At 41.0% G+C, this 17,998-nt stretch overlaps 1 protein-coding gene across 1 annotated transcript in view; it reads left to right on the top strand.

Annotated features, from left to right (window-relative positions):
• TRHDE (thyrotropin releasing hormone degrading enzyme) overlaps positions 1-17,998 on the top strand; it is a 524,500-nt gene that overhangs the window by 91,060 nt on the left and 415,442 nt on the right. The window lies entirely within an intron of this gene.

Raw genomic sequence — 17,998 nt, 5'->3', positions numbered from 1 at the left:
CGTTGTCAACTCTGCTGAAGCCAGCAGAGGGGATTATGGGAGGTTAAAGGTTAAATAAAAAACAAGGACAGAGTCCATCTAGGTCAGATAAATCCTTAGAGGTTTCAATTAATAAAAATAAAGATATTCAAGTTTTGAAAATTATGAAAATACCATTTGATTTAGAAATACATATTGGGTATGACTCAAGCAGAGTGGGAAATCAGAGTGACTGCAATTATAGTAAAACATTGAACCCATTTTTCCTTACAGGTTGGTAATGCCTACCTTTACTTACCAATTCCATGATAAGAAAGTGTATTACATTAAAACAAAGCATATAGAACTTATCAAAGAACATCAGTTTTTGAGGCTATTGTACATTGTTTCTGTTGTGCTTTACAGCTACATCATAGGGTGCAGCGCTAGTTGGTAGCATGTTGCATCTCCATTTTAAAGGAAAATAAGTAGTGGGAGTGAGTGGAACAGTCTCTCTGATTATCATTTGTTCCATTTGGATGGAAAAAGGAAGTTCTCTTCTGATTTATGCCTTGAAATAATGTTTTATTTATTCCATCTGTTTATCACAGAGGAGACGGATAGCTTGGGGCTTGTTACCCAAAGGAATCACTTGTCCTGCTTTCCCCCAGTTTGGTCTCATCAAAATTCAAGAACACTGGTGCGACAGGAGTAGGGTGTGGAGGGGACAGACAAGGGAAACAGGAGGGAAAGAGGAGAGATGGAAGTGGGGCTGTAGAAAAGATAAATGGTTTTGCTGTCAGTGCAGTGGAATGAAAATGAAATCAGCGTAGGCCATGTCCATTTCCCCCATCATTCCAAACCCCAAACACTGCTTTAAATAAAACATATTTCTTTTATTTCCCATTTCTTGCTTGCTAACTTAAAGATAAATGACTTGCTTGCAAGTGCAGTGAAAAGGAAATAAAATCAGTAACAGGCAGTGCCCAAAAATGCCCCAGCTGCTTAACGGTCTGGCCTTGAGCAATACACAGTTTTTATGGAAAAGTTTTACTATTCGGCTGTTAAGGAAACAAAAGCAACTCTCCCCAACTCAGGCCCCTAATCCTCAAAAAATAAAAGCAAAGACAAAGTAAAATCTAAACCTCAACAAATCCGAGCAATCCAGAACCCTGCATGTCGTGTACGTAGGGTGGTGACATTAAGGGTACGAGAGGAAGTGTCCAGGAGCTGCGTGAGCACCATTCTGAGGCCACTGGTGCTCGCCCCTGTGATGGGCTAGCTGATGGTCATGCGCCTACAGCCAGAGGTCAGGTGCTGTAATTAGACCCAGGGGTGTTCCTAGGCAGGCAATTGGATATCGTTTGTGAGCAGCAGTTTGGAGCAGCCTCAAAGGTTGGTAATTAGGCAGCGAGGTAACTGAATCAACTAGAGAGTTACTGATATACAGGCCAGGACATGTGTTCGGAAGTAGAGTGAAAGCACTTTTAGATTAAATATATCTTAATAAAAATAATAGGAACCATTTAGCTAGTATCTCTTTGCTTGTCACTAAGCGAAGCGGTTTACACATATGATCTAATTCTTACAACTTGGTGATTTTCTGGGGCAGTATTTAGTGTGTAGTAGATTTATCTGGAGGGCTTTTCCCAACATAGTTTCTTTGGTTCCACTCCCAGGGCTTTTAATTCAGAAAGTCTGGGATGGGGCCTGGGGGTTTGCCTTTTTTGATGGTTCCCAGGTGATGCTGCCACTGCATCTCTCAGGAGTGTATGTGGAGAACCATTGCCTACATAAACTTGTCTGTGGTTGTCGTAGCCAGGTTAACATTTGAGGAGTTTATATGCAGCATGTATTCTGTAGGCAGCTTGCATGTATTTTATCTCATTTACTATTTATAATGGCTTTGTGAGGTATCATGTGCTCCTTTCAACAGAGCCTCTTGGCTTTACAGAAGCTATAGGACTTGGCCAAAGCTATCGATCTAATAAGTAGGAAGCCGATTGATCTTTAAGTGCTGGTCTCTAAAACCCTTGTTGTAAGTACCACGCCTCAGAATTTTGAGTGTCTTTTAAAATAAAAAAGAAAATACTTAAAAGAGTTCACCTGCCCGTATAGCCCACGCAAGGAATGAAAAACGCTCAGATGGTTACATTTCTTTACTCTGCATGTACAGTGCAAATACAAGACATTGAACTCGCAGGGAACTTTTTACACCAATAGAGCGCATTTCATGACTTTGCTCCTAAATAGACTAAATGTCTCTGATCTGAGATGCTTCCCATGCATTTTGCTCTCTTAGAGTGCCCTCAAAGACTGATGAGGTACACATTTCCTGAGGGGCAGAATAATGTCTGGTATGACTGAAGAAACTGGGCAAGACTTTATGGAGGAAGTAGGACTTGAGCGAGTGTAAGTGGGAAAGGGAGCAGGTGTGAGATGCTCGAGAGATGAACGGGCAGTTCAATAGATAAGTGCGGTGAGAAACATGGCCCCAGCTAAGGGAATGGTGTAGAACAATGCAAGGGGATAGGGATGCGGAGTTAAATGTGGGTGACCTTGATGGCCAGCATGGGAAATTGGATGCAGAAATGATTTGATCAACCCTCAAGTTTCAATCTGTATGCTGAGCAAATAAGTTGAGAACCTGGACTCTAGGAAGAAAAACTTGCCATCAGGATTGGAGGAAGACTCAGGAACAACTCTTGATACGCAGATGACGCAACATTGCTTGCTGAGAGTGAAGAGGACTTGAAAACGTTCACTGTTAAAGGAAGACAACGCCCTGCAGTAGACTGATGGTTGCCGGGGGCAAGGGAAGGGGCTGTGGGATGGAATAGGGAGTCAACAACAATGGGAACGAGAAGGAAGGAAAGGTTCCAAAATTGACTGTTGTCAGGACTGCACAAACCTTCACATGGCTGAGTTATTGAACTGTACGTTAATTATAATGAAATGAAATTATAAAAAAGAAAGACAAAAATACTCACAAACAGGAAAAATCATAAGTAGAGAAAAGAAAGAAGTTGTCAAGGATTTCATTTTACTTGGATACACAATTAATATTCATGGAAGCAACAATCAAGAAATCTAATGACATATTGCTTGCATTGGTGAATCTGCACACGACCACTTTAAAGTTTCATTTTGAGGTCTAAGGCGTGACTGAGGTCTAAGCGATGGTCATTTCAGGTGGGTCCCATGCATGTGAAAGCTGAATGATGAGGACAGAAGATTGATGTCTTTGACTTTTGATATTGCTGAAGAATATTGAGAGTACCATGGACGGCCAGAAGAACGTACACGTTTGTCCTGGAAGAAGAATAGCCATAATCCTCCTTAGGCCTTCATCTCATGGACATTGGGCATGTTATCAGAAGAGACCAGTCCCTGGAAAAGGGCATCGTTTTTGTAAAGCAGTGAGTCAGTGGCAAAGAGGACGGCCCCAACAAGGTGGATTTACACAGTGACTGCATCAATGGACTCAAACAGCAAACACGCGACGTTGGAGCAAGCCTGGGCAGTGTTCCGTTCTGTTGGGTGTAGAGTTGCCTCAGCAGCGTCTAGCAGCAGCACACACAGGAAAGAGCCCTGGTGGTGTAGTGGTTAAGTGCTCACTGTTAACCAAAGGTCACAGACTGAACCCACCATGTGGTCTGCAGGTAAAAAGACTTGATCTGTTCCTGGAGATGTTCGGTTCAAGGAAGTAATGACCGTAGTCAAAGGCTTTACTTTCTTCACAGCCTCATGTGTTTCTGTTTACTTTGCTAGTTCTAGGGGAGCACGTCAATTATCTTTTTTTCCTTTAAATAATTTGCTTTATCTGTTTTTAATTTTTTTGAACAGTTTTATTGGCATACAATGCACATATCATACCCGTCAGTAATTCAGCCATCTTGAGAGGAGTTGTACAATCCTCATCACCGTTTTAAAATATTTTCTTTTTCGTTGTACTCATTGTCATTAGCTTCCCGTTTGCCCCAGTCTCTCCAGCCGTACCCTCAAGAAACTATTAATACTGTGTCTATAGATTTGTATATCCTAGATTTCATATGCAGAAAAACATACAAAACAACACCCCCAAAGCTAACAACAATAACAAAGGAAAACAGAGAAAAACTTCAGTTGAAAAGGGGGTAGAAAATAGAACTAGAACACAAAGGAGATCAAACGATAAAGTGTTTTAAGTGACCATTTTAAGTGAGCTTCATCTGCGCTGACCTATTTCCCATTGCACTCTGGATGAGAATAAGGCTGTTCACAGCCCTGATCTGTGCTCTGAGAGCATTCACTGGCGACTCTGTCCATGAATATTGTCTCTTCACTTAAAAAAAAAAACAAACTGAAAAAAACTGGACAGTGTATCAAAAGGGTAATCAAATGATAAGATATTACATTTTAACCTAAATATACCTACCATAATCAACCTTACGATGCTCTTTGTCGGATAACAAGTCTATTCATATCCCTCGACTATGGTCAGAGGGGACTCAGGAGAAGCTTATTCCACACGTGGGCTCTGCAAGTGGATTTGGACTTCTACTCTCAGCACAGCCTTCTGCAAACCAGGCAGGTGTTCAGAACTTGGCTCTGAGACCAGGAGGGGAGGGAACTCCTTTAGGAAGATTTGAGTTTTATTGCTTACCATTTTTTTGAATCACACAGTCTGGTTTGCTTCTTCTATGTGGACTTCGTTGGCCACTTACTTACATGGCTGCTTGTTTGAAGACAAGCCTTTAAGACTCCAGACGTGAGTCTTTCTGATTGCCAGACACTGTCTAGTTTTTTTCGTTTTTACCAAACTTTGCTCTTACATCCTTATCTTCGGTGATCTCTTCATGTGGATGAGCATCCAGCAGGGCCATGTCATAAGAGCTAATTGTTCTTAGATCCGGGCTGGCATTAAGTGCAAGCTCCAGATCCATTAATGTCTCTATGGTTAATACATGTCTCTGGTTCACCTTAGAAACATCGTTATCATTTTATGATACAGAACAGGGGCATCAGACAAATCTATTAATAGTGTCATTCATTTGTTCACTAGAATCAAAAACACCATCGAGCAAAGGAAATTACTCAAGTATAGGCCAGCTCAGACCAACATTACATAAATTGTTGATTTGTACATGTTGAACTCTTAAGTGACTGGACACTACATATACAATGGAGGTTGGCACCAGGGTAAATTTTCAATAATATTCATTCATCACAGCAGAACCAGGGCTACCAGATTAATGCATGTCATAATCATGAAAAGAGGACATTAAAATAGTAAGTATGCGGTAGTCCTGGACCACCGTTAATTACACACCTTCCTTTTTTATCTCTTCCTCAGCTCCTACTTCAGAGCAAAGCACTTTAGTTGAACTCTGAGCAGAATGAAGATTATTGGAATCACGGATACACCTAATACAAATTACATCAGAAACTATAGATTGTCTGAATATTCACCAAATATATTGGTGCTGTGCTGAACCTGGCGGCACATTGGTGAAAGCACTTAGCTGCTAACCAAGGCACTTATAGTTCAAGCCATGCAGTTGCTTCACAGGAGAAAGACGAAGCAGTCTGTTTCTGTAAATCGTTCCACCTTGGAAACCCCGTGGAGCAACTGTCCTCCATCACTGTTAGTCCGAATCAATAGCCCCAGGTTGAGTTTTGCTCTGTGTTTATCAGAAAGTTTTAGCACATAGAAAGTTGTCTGAATGAGAGAATGTTAAATCATAGGAATTTGAATTAGAAGAGAATGAATCAAAGATGATTACACATTGGGATGCTAACCACAAGGGCTGCAGGTCCACAGGAGAAAGCTGAAAGTTACTATTCCCGTGAAGGCTTCAGTCCTAGAAACTCCCAGGGACAGGGACAGCTCCACCCTGTCCTAGAATGCCATTATGTGTTGGAGTCGACTCAGTGGCAGTGAATGAGAATCAGAGTGAACATAATTCAGATCCACTTAGGAAACAAGGCAATTTGGAAAGTCTCTGGAATTTGTGACATTAAGAATGTTAAAACAGTAGTGTGGTACTAAAGCATTCTTGCTCTAGGCATTAAAAGCAGAAGGATATAGATTGAAGGGCCCAGGTAATGGGGAAATTCACAAGCATTAATGATTAGCTCCGTTTGTGTCCTTAGGGAACCATGTCTGACCCTCTTGTCCATGTAGCCTAAATATACTTCAAGTGATGGGAAATAGGGATAAAAATATCTTCATACCATTTGTTAGGGTCAGTGATTTTGCACTGAGGTATAGATGAAATGTATCTTGTTCATTGTTTATTTACATAATATTTTGAATAGACAATATTGGAAAATTTTTCCTTTAGGAACAGGTTTTTTGTAAATAAAAAAATGAAAATATTATTACATTGGATAATTCAAACACAAGTGTTGATGCACATAGAGAAAATAGTGTTTTATGGTTCAGTTGTTTGGAGACTAAAGTCAACCTTTGATTTTTTTATCTAGTGGAATGGGTACAATTCTGGGTTTACAGAGGCCTCTGGACGGTTTTCCTAATTATTTTCTCTTCTTCTAATCTTTGTAAAGGAGAAGGAGAACTGAGGTCGTTCGCTCCGCCTCTCCAGCGTGGATTGTATCTCAAGGGGTCTGGTATAAAATAATCACATTCCGATGCTCACAGAGAGCAGAAATCTCTGTAACGTTTGTTGTTCAGCAAATCATTCGTCATCCTGATTGCCTCAGTCGGCACTTTGCTCATTTGTAGATTTTTCCTTTCTTGCCAGAATTTTGCCTTAGTAAAAATGACTTAGGGTGTAGTTATAAGGTTCACTCTGATTCTTCATGATAGAACAGGTACAAGAACTGTGTATTTCCAAATCCACTCCCACTCAGATTCTGTTATTGTGACCGTGTGTTGCTTAGAGCTTGCCAGTCACAGAGTGTTGACTTTATATTCTGCCGAGGACGACATCTGTGCTCTGGCAAGAAAGTTTAGGGAACATTAAGGCTGCACAGCCCTAAATGACATTTTATATTTACTTTATGAGGAATTAATTTTTTGGACTACAGATATGAAATCCAGATAAACTGATGAGCACATATACATATGAAATGATTCTGGCATCTAGAGATATTTTATTTCAGCGCCTTTTTTGTTGGTATTTTGAAGACTTTTGTGAAAAATACACCTGAAAAATTGCAAAATCTTGAAAGTATAATAACTTTAGGGGTTTCATGATAACAGCACCTATGTAACCATTATCTATAGTTCGGCTTTTAGAAAATTAAAACTGTTCATTGAATTGAGTTAAGAAGCATAAAAGCAGAGTGAGTGCAAAGAGAACGAGGAGGAAGAAGCAGTGCGCGCGTGCCCCTGTTCATTCCCCAGAAACCGGCTCAGTGCAACCACCCACCCACCGCCCTTGAGTCGCTCTGACTCAATCTTATGTAGGTTTTCTGAGGCTGTCAATCTTTACAGAAACGGTCTCAATTTTCTCCTGTGGAGATCTGGTGGGTTTTAACTGCCAACCTTGTTGGTGGCAGGCTAACTCTAATGCGACCCTGCTCAATGAACAGTGAATAAATACAGCATGGATGGATGCCCCAGAATTCTGGGCTGCAGCTAAGAACCTGGGAGTTGGGGTGACTCCAGCAGCAGGGACGATGAGGACCAGCGATGGCAAAGCAGCCGAGAGAACCTTCCCACTAATGTTGTGTGACTCCTTCTTCACAGCCATTTTGAGCTGGGATTGGGCAGTCCTCCAGAGAAGGGACACCAAAGAGAAACTCACCTGAATAAGCTGTCACCTGGTATGTTAAAGCAGTGTGTATTGGTGATAGGAATTCATAGGCCTTGAACCTGAGAGGGGTTAACAGGAGGCTGTGCCGCTACGAGAGAACACTTGAATCTTGCTGAGGTTCGAGACAAATGGACAGCAGGACTGGGAGGAACTGCAAGCAGCAGGGTCGGGGGAAGAGTACACACCGTTACTGACATAGAGAGAAGGAGCCAGCTTTTGGCCTACTGTGAGACACCATCGGAGAGCCTGTAAAGGGGTACCCAGGAGGGTAAAGGGGCACCCATGAGGGAAAGAAAGAGCCCTCTAGTCTTTGCCCAGGAAAGTCAAGCCCTGTTGCTTACATCACAGTCCAGGCAGCTAAATATTCCCGCCATTTCCATATATACCTGTTGTCTTTCTGAATTCAAGCATCCGGAACTGAATCAGCACTGACTAACTACTTCTTTCAGGAAAAGATAGCTAGTCCACAGCTGCTCTCTTGATTCGGATACACAGGGACCTGTGGACAGAGTGCAGCACCCCGCTGGTTTCCAAGGCAGGGGTCTTTCCCCACGCAGAGGCTGTTGAGTGTGGACCCGAGTCTTTTGATTGGCACCTGGTTATTTGACCTTGGTGTTACCAGGTCAGTCAATCAGAGACAGTTCCCACCGAAAACTAGAGTATGACATTTAAAGTTAAAAAAGAAATAGGAAAATGACCAAGGTTTAACTAAAAATAGTAAAGCACGCAGAATTACAAGAGAAGGCTCAATCAAAAGAAAAGCATGGAGGAGAGGGATTTTATCCTATCAGGTCAGACTACTGCCCAGAATCAATCATTTTCAGACTGTGGTGCTAAATGTGTTTAGAGGAAGCAAAAGTCACAGAAAACAATGGAAGGAGTGTATTGGAAAGTGGATTATTAAAGAAACAATTAGGTTAAAAATGTATCACCTTACCACTTGATCTCTCTTTTGAGCCTTTTAAAATTAGAACAAATTTAAACTAAACTAAGTACAACAAGGTTTTTTAATATTTCAACTGAGATAGAAATATATCAAGTAAGTAATTGGATGAATGGTTTCCTCGTGGCATGGTGGGGGAGGTTGTAGGGAAATGGTGAGCTAATGACAATGGATACACGAGGTAAATGTTCTGAAATTGATTGTGGTGATGATTGTATTACTTTTTAAAAATATGATTGAATTATTGTATTATATGTGAATTATATGCTAGTAAAATGGTTAAAAAAGAAAATGGAGGAACAAAATGAGAGATTCAACAAGAAAACTGAAACTTAAAAAAGAAAGAAAATTGGAAAACAAGGCAAAGTAGTAATATAATAGAAGAGAGACCATAGTAGAGGTAAACAGACAAACTGTAGAATGAGTGAATTAGAAGACAAAATAACAAGCCTCAAGAACAAGAAAAAAAAGAAAAGGTAATATTTGATTTAATTAGGAATCAGTCTAATATAGACATTCCAGAACTCTATAGTAATAGTAAAGGCATAGATATTATTTTTCAAGCGATAACCATAGAGATGATCAGAACTGAACAGAGAAACAAATACGGGAAGCTACATGAGCAGAACTTTGAGCAGGAATCAGAGGAGGGATGACATTGATGTTGCTGGATCTTAGATGAAAGAAAACATCCTTACCAGTAGTTTACTTGTGTTTTATTGATGTGAGAATGGCGAGACTTAGTTTTGTGTACTCTGAACATGTCACCAGTAGAGACTGGTTCCTGAAAAAGCACAATGTGATAGTTAGGGGGGGTTTTTTTTGTTTGTACCTGGCTCCTGTAAGAAGATGTGGGTGGAGGATAGCCTGCCAGCCAGGTTGCAACTTGATGACCTCCTTAGGAGGTGCGATGAAATAAATGGCTGCCTGGAGACCGGCGCCTCTTTCTCTTTCCTTTCACCTTCCTGCTGGTGAGTCACTATGAGAACTCTCAGAGCCACGGCCATTGGAACCACGAGACTTTGCACCCACCGGCCTGTGATCTTCTTGCATTCTGCATCATGGCATGTGACTGCATGAGTCCAATGAGGGACTTACGGACTCGTGTCGGCACAGTGAAAAAGCAGAAGGCCCTCACAGAGATTAACTGACACAGTGACTGCAACAATGACCTTGAAAAGAACAATTGTGAGGACAGTGGAAGACCAGGCAGTGTGTCCTTCTGTTGTACACAGGTCACTCTGAGTGGAATTTACACCACAGCCAACAACAACAACCAACAGCCACAACCGCCCAACTACCCAACCACAACCAGTCACCCCGCCCAAACCAACTGCAACCAAACACAATCCATGGATGTCAACCAAAAGAGACAAAGATTAACTCCCAGCCGTCTTCTAATAAAACTCTTCAAAACCAAAGCAAAAGAATTCGGAAAGCAGCAAGAGACAAAGATCAGTGTAACTTACTGAGAAGCATTCATAGAATCAGTGTACATACCCCCCAGCAATTTTAGACAATGGAACAAAATGTATAAATTATTAAACAAAAATGATCTCTAACTAAGAATCCTCTACCCAGAAAGATGTCACTTAAAAACAAGTGTGGAAAATCAAGATATTTTCCGCAACCAAATGCTCTGGGAATTCGCCACTACCAGGCCAACGCTGCAAGTATGAAGAGAATGCACCAAGGGAACAGCAAGGCCATCACATAATTGCCTGGATTTATGCACTGCAAGAGGCAACATGAAACAAACTTCTAACTAGGATCACAATACTTTGTTCCATGTAGAATGGGAGAGAAATGGGGAGCAGAATGCCAAGACTTTCTTTGTTTGGCTGGCAAGCAGAAGATGGAAACCAAAATAAGAGAGTCAAGTGTTGTCTGTGGGTCACTGGAAGAAATAACTGCCTTCAGCACACAGGAAGGTGCCCTGGTGGCATAAGGGTAATCCATTTGTTGCTAACTACCAGGTCAGCAGTTTGAAACCAACAGCCACTCTGTAAGCGAAAGAAGGGGCTTCCTTCTCCCATAAAGAGTTAGGGTCTGTGAAATGCACAGTGACAGTTCTACCCTGTCCTTGTAGGGTCACTGTGAGCTGGAATAGACTCAATAGCAGTGAGTTTGGTTTTGGGTTTGGTATTATGCAGACCAATTCCAACATTGTGGCAACCGGTTTTGCAGACTCACCCCCAACCCCCAGATTATACACAATCTGAGTACAGGGATAATATGGTAATCATGGAGGTTTGCACCATCATACCTTATATGTTAGGAATTGAAGACAAACATCTTATTAGAATGAGATTATTAAAAAAAAATTTTTTTTAGTAAAACCCTTCCGCGGACCCATGGTGGCAATTTATTATGCTCTGTTTTATATCAGTGGTAGCCATTTTTTAAACCAAAAATTGGTGATCATTATTTAATGAGTGGGCAGAATATTTGAAATCCAAGCTCCCTTGAAAAACTTAAGGCAGATATATGATGACCACATCTTTACTTATTTTGAGGAATAGGCTTATGAACTATTATTTAAAGAATAATAACAGTGAGCAAGTGGAATAATACATTTAACTCATTTTTCCCTAGAAGACAGAAAATTTGCAAATTCAGTGTTTTTTTTAAAAGACATAAGCACATTTAGAGCAATCAGAAATGAAAGTAACTATAAAGGATGGAGGGTGGGGAGAGCATTTATGGTGAGGTTGGAGTTGCCATTGATTTTAGATGCCAATAAAAGGGGAGAGAGCGTGACACATGTTAAGAGCTCGCATTTGTTATATCTTCTACAACCCCAGAGACAGGTTTTATTGTGCCCATTTCCCCCTGGGAAACATTCGTTCAGAGATGTTACCTGATTTGAAAGCCCGTGCTGTTCTGCTGCACGCTGTCTTCTGTTCAGTCACTGTAAAATCCCAGGCCAACCAACGTCAATCAGGATCTAATTGAATCCCTCTTATTCCTCAACTTAGTCATATTAACTATCTGTGAATGGAAATGTCACGAGAATTTCTTGAGCGTCCTTTCAAGATCTTTAATAACATCATTTTTCAGAACTGGTTGAAGAGTTTTCTTCTCTGGGAAACTGCACTTCCTCAGGCTTAGTTAGTGACCTATAATATGTTGTTGCTGTGCTTGTTATGTGCTACTGAGTCAATTTTGACCCACAAGGACCTCACGGGACCCCGTAAAGCTGTCCATACAGCGTTGTCTGTCATCTTTATAGAGCAAATGGCCTGGTAGTTCTTTTGTGGAGCAACGGGGTGGGTTCAAACTACCGCCCTTTCAGTTAGCAACCAAACTCCTCACTCTTTTCATTACTAGGGCGAATTCTATTATTTGTTGCCGTGTCGTTAGATTAGTTTTATCTCTCTGTGCCTGTCTCTCCCACAAAACTCTCAACTCCTCCGATGCTTCCTATTAAAGAGTGGCCCATAACACGGCAGCCTCGGGATCATTTAGGAGCACTTAAGAAAAACAGACTCTCAAAGTCTTTCCCGGATCTGTTGTTGGTATTGTGGGTTGCCAATGTAATGGAGCACAGAGCAACCTATGTACAACAGGTGAAACGCAGTCCAGTTCTGGGTTACCCTGAAACACTGTTATCTTGGAACCCACTGTGTAGACTTCTGTGAGAATCGGTCTGTGTTGACCAGGGACCGGACCTTCTGGATCACATGTCCAGAGTACACGAGACAAAGCCTTTTCATCCTTGCATCTAAAGAGCATTTTGCCTGTACTTCTTCTGAGGCAAACTTGTTTTTGTTCTGGAAGTCCATGGTTCTTTCAGTATCCTTCACCAACACCATGATTTATAGGCATCAATTCTTATTTATTGCTCGGTTTTTACATACATGAGCTAATGGAAAAGAATATGGCTTGAGTCAGGCACACCTTAGTCCTCAAAGTTAGCTCTTTAGCACTTTAAAGAACTCTTTTTGAAAAAGATTGCCCCAATGTAATAGATCATTTGATTTTTTGATTGATGCTCCGATGGACATTGATTATGGGTACAAATAAAATGAAAGCCTTGAGAACTTGAATCTCTTCTCAGTTTATCATGATGTTGACTTGGGTCCATTGTTTTCTTCACATGGATTTGCCATCTGCTGAAGGCTACACTCTGATCTTCATTAGGAAGTGTTCCAAGTCCTCTTCACTTTCAGCAAGCAAGCTTATCTCATTTATATATTGCAGGTTGTCAATCTACTTCCAGTCCTGACGCCATATTCTTTAAAACATCCAGAATCTCAGATTACTTGCTCAGGACACAGATGGAATAGACACAACCCAGACACATTTCCCTTCTGCTCTAAACCTCACAGCATTCCGTTGTTCTGTTCTAGCAGTTGCCTTGTGGTCTCTGACAGCTTCTGCATGCCTTCCGTGAAGTGTTCTGCAGTGGTCATTGTTTGCAGTGTTCTCCATAATTTGTTAGGATGCTCACAGTCAAATGCTTCTGTGTAGTCAATAAAATACAGGTAAATAAGCTTCTGGTCTTCTCTGCTTCTTGCCAGGATCCCCCGACTCCCCCAATGGCGTCTCTAATTCAGCATCGTCTTTGGGACGCAGCTTGAGCTTTGGCAGCTTTCTGTCCACTCACTGCTTGCAGCCATGGTTGAATTATCTTCAGTAAAGCTTTAACTGCATGTGATACTCGAAGGGGCACTGAATGATTTAATGTGGTTCTTCTGGCCAAAGTCTCTAACTCCCATAAACAACCTTTCCATGCATGGGTCTGGTAAGAAGGTGGGGATAATACTGATCAGATTCACCTGTGAGTCATTGAAAACAGGATTCCTGGGAGTGCCATCCTGCTGTGTATCACCTGAGAAGGAAGAGTAGGGATGTCCTTATCAGCAGGACGCAAGAGTGGACCAGAGATGACTGCATGGATGTCAACTGGATCCAGATGACAGTTATCGCAGCAGAGGGGCAGCTGTCACACCAGGAGCTAGAGCATGAGAGGGGAGGGCTGGGTTTCCGAGCTGAGATTAGGGCTGTTGTTCAGGAGGCGGACTTCTCCAGTGGGGCACCTCTGGGTTCTTAAAAGAGCTGGGTTGCTGATCCATAGAGCTTGAGCCGACTGCCTTTGGATTGAGGGTTACAGCAAAAGGGTATGCCAATTTGGCCGTATTCACAGACCTGTGACTTTGTCACACACATGTCCTGGTTAGCAACTACCCTGAGCACCTCTTATGGGCATTACAATTTGTTAACTTCTTTAATAAATCATTTAATCATGGATTTGGTCTCTGAGTTGCTGTGTAGCCACTTCAATGGATATTGGAATCTAGAGAGAGCAAGCAGAGAAGTAAAATAGAGAACGCTAAGACAATTCAATATTAAAGATATTGTTTGATAATGTAGGTACAAGGGGGCTTTAAAAAGTTAGTGGAAATTCATTTTCCTAATATCTTTTCTTTTTCACAAACTTTTGAAAAACCTGGTATTCAATTGGTTCACCTTTCTTTGGAATGGGAACAAATAGGCATCTTTTCAGGCTGTAGTCTGTTTACTATCTTCCAAACAGATAGCCATCTTCTAAACAGATGTGTGAGTGTGTCCAGGGTTGGAGCCATTTATTGAAACTTCTGAATGGGTATGTCATTAGTTTCTTAGTGCTGTCAGTTCTTGATTATATTTTTGTTGTTCAGTATCTGGTCTATAATGTTGGTGTGATATTGCCAGGTCATCTTTGATTTATTACAACACTATATGTAGCGGAACACTATCTGGTCTTGCACCATCTCCATAATTGTCATGGGTGAGCCCATTGTAACAGCCATTCTGGCAAGCCATCTTTTGTAGGGTTTCCCTCTTGTTTTGCCGAATCTTTCAATATTATGACTGAACCCTTTCCTTTTCAGTTCTTTCAACTTGAAAAATATTGGGTATGTTTTTCCTTCTTAGTTGTTTATTTCCAGGTGTTTGAATTTTTCATGATAACAACCTCTAGGTTTTGAAATCTTCTGTGTAGCTCTTTTGATTCAGCATCTCTCTATTGGCTTTAGCTACCATTCTGTGCCCCAAAGCACATTTCCGGGTCCCCTCTTTTTTAAATTTTTTAAAATTTTTCTGACTTTGCCTTTTTAATGTATGGTATCCTTGATATGATCCCACAACTCATCTGGTGTAATGTGTCCTATCTATTTTTGAGATGGCCTTTTAAATCCACGCTCTATTTTGGCTCTCATGGATTTCTTTTTTCGGCTTCAACTTGAACTTGCATATGAGCCATTGATGATCTCTTTTCATGGCTGTTCCTTGACGTTGTTTTGTCTGATGAAATTGAACTTTTTCCATCTTGTCTTTACACAGATAAAGTTGATTGATTCTTGTGTATTCTAACCAACCATTTCCACGTGTATAGTTTATACTGTTTAAAACAGGCATTTCAATGAATAGGTAATTGGTCTTGAAATGTTTTATCAAACAATATTCAGCATTTTTTCTATGACCAAAGTCATATTTTTAAACTGATTTTTCTTTGTTCTCAACTTTCACATCTAATCCCCTCAGACCTACTTAGAATTGCACTTTAATGAAATCTCTAGATGTTTTACCTATACTTTACAGGTTGCTAAATGCCATGTTATTACATGGTGAGCACTCATTTGAGCAAATAGAATATATATACATATATACATACATACATGCAGTAGACCCACTGTTACTGTGTTTCTTCCTTTGGATAGTTGTGGGCAGTGCTATTCTAAAACGTTGGTCACCTGGAGCTCAGTGCACATGAAGTCCTTACTTTCCTTCCCCCCCCCCCCCCCCGAGCCTGAGGACCACTGATATACATTCTACGCTGTATATTTGCCTACTTTATTGCTTATTTAGGTGGGATTGTGCAACACCTGTCATTTTCTCTCTGGGTTATTTCACTTTGCAGAATGCCTTCTAAGTTAATCTATTATAGTATGTGTATGTTAACTTCATTTATGTGTATGGAGTAAGTAATATTCCATCGTAGGTGTGTAACTTCTTTGGGTGAGACAAATAGTTGTCAGTTAATAATTACAAGGCTGGCTGTCTGAAATTATCAAGAAACTCTGCAGAAGAAAACCCTGCCAGTCAATTTCTGTAAAATTTCAGCCATGGAAAACTCTATGGCACAAACTTCCCCTCTGACATCCACGGGGTCCCCATGAGCCAGCGTAGATGACAGCACATTTCATAGGTATGCACAGACATTTTGCTTATCCATTCATTTGTTGACAGGCATTTTGGTTGTTTCGAGTTTTTACTATTATGACTAATGCTACAATGAACATTGGTGTATAAGTATCAGTGTCCTGCTTTTAATTTTTTGAACATATGCCTAGGAGTGGAATTGCTGTCTTATGTGGTCATTGCATTTTTTAAAATACTTTTATTGGGGACTCTTACATCCCTTATCACGATCCGTACATTCATCCAGTGTGCCAAGCACATTTGCACATATGCCGCCACCATCATTCTCAAGGCATTCTATTCCCAATTGAACCCCTGATATCAGCTCCCCATTTCTTCCCCTACCTCCCCTCCGCACCCACTCTCACAAACCCTTGATAAGTTACAGATTATTATTTCCATATCTTACCTCGTCCCCCGTCGTTCCTCACCCACTTTTCCATTATTTGTCCCCCTTGGAGGGGGTTCTTGTATATCATTGTGATTGATTCCCCCTTTCTTCCCCCACTATCCCTTAATCCTCCTGGTATCGCCACTCTCATTGTTGGCCCTGAGGGTTTATCTATCCTGGATTCCCTGTGTTTGGGGCTCTTATCTATAGCAGTTGGCATGCTCTAGTCTAATCCAATTTGTAAGGTAGAATTGAGGTCATGATAGTGGGGTGAAGGAAACACCAAAGAACTAGAGAAAAGTTGTGTGTTTCATTGGTGCCATACTGCACCCTGACTGACTCATCTCTTCCCTATGACCCCTCATTTTTAACTTTTTGAGAAGCCACAAATCCAATTTCTTTTTCTTGTGTTTAGGAGGGTTGGATACTGGCTCCCTGGGGTGGTTAGAGGCATGCTTCAGAAGTGTTGATTGGCAGAGGTCTAATCCCTCCACTGCTGGGGGGATCTGAGCTGCATGGTCGGTGGGACAAAGGAGAGTCCTTCTTCTTATGCAGGGCCGAGTAACTATAGCCACATGTCAACTCCTCTGCCCCAATATGTCCTGGGCAGGAGCAACCAACTCTCAACACAAAGCTGTTTTGATGCCAAGAAGTGGGAATAGAGAAGTAAATCTAAAACTTCATTTTTAGAGCTCCTTCAGAGATGACGAATATTTCCTCTCCTTAATTATTTATGGTGTTACCTTGGTGGTATTTATAGAGTGTGATCAGCTTCCCTCCTTGATGCTCATTCTGGAGACTGTGTAAATTTAGTTTCCCCGAGTGTGTCTCATATGTCTTTTCCATGGAGCCAAGACTGACATGCATTCTATCTCCCTTTACTGACGCTGTGATTTATCTTCATTGTTCCTAAAGTGCTGGGGTCAGAAGAGCTCCAGCTTATGGTCTTTGGCTGGTTTAGATTCACGGCTATCTGCCTGATTGTTTTAAATGCCTTTCATAAGAGACATATCTGAAAGTTGCATGCAGATTTCTTTTATTATTTTCTATTGCCAGTCTATGCAAACTTTGAAATGTCATAGAGTGGGTAAGTGTACCATTGTCCTGCTGCATGCATTTAACTATAGTTAAGCACAACACTAATAAGCCTTTTAGGTAGGAACTTGAAAAATGTGAAAACATCAACAAAATCCAGTAAATTCTCAAACCAACACAGTGAATAGAGTAACTTGCAGACATTTCCAATCTGCAGGATTTTCTACTAATTGGATTTCCAAAATATGTTTTATATGACTTTGTGAACAAGTGACACTGTGCCTGCTTATGTTTTCACACAGACTGTTGGAAAGCAAAGCTTTCTCTCTTTCTTGGCGATACTTATTTATTAGCTTGATGCCAAGCTTTCTGCTGGAGCCTGTTATTGCCAATTTAAGGCTTTATTTCATCATCCCTCCTCAGGCAAAAATCCTGTTATTTTCTGAGGATGGCAGTGATGATGGTGTTTTTGCTGGGAAATTATGCCAAAGGTGAGTCGGTGATGTAAATAGAGTGTCACCTCCTCAGTTGGATAGTTTCTCTCTGTAGCACTTATCTAGTATATTTTAAAGAATTCCAGGAAAATGAAGCGATAGATGTTTACTCTTTAAGTTGGCCTTTAGAATGTGGAATTATTGTTAGTAAAGAAAAGCTTGTTTGAGAATTGAAGTGTGGTGGGAAGTGTTAGACTAGGTGTTAGACAGTGTAGGTTCTCCCTTTAGA

Source organism: Tenrec ecaudatus, chromosome 6, assembly GCF_050624435.1.
Source record: "Tenrec ecaudatus isolate mTenEca1 chromosome 6, mTenEca1.hap1, whole genome shotgun sequence".
Classification (NCBI taxonomy): domain Eukaryota; kingdom Metazoa; phylum Chordata; class Mammalia; order Afrosoricida; family Tenrecidae; genus Tenrec; species Tenrec ecaudatus.
The sequence above is the reverse complement of the archived record's forward strand: the minus strand, read 5'-3'. Positions and strand labels throughout refer to the sequence as shown.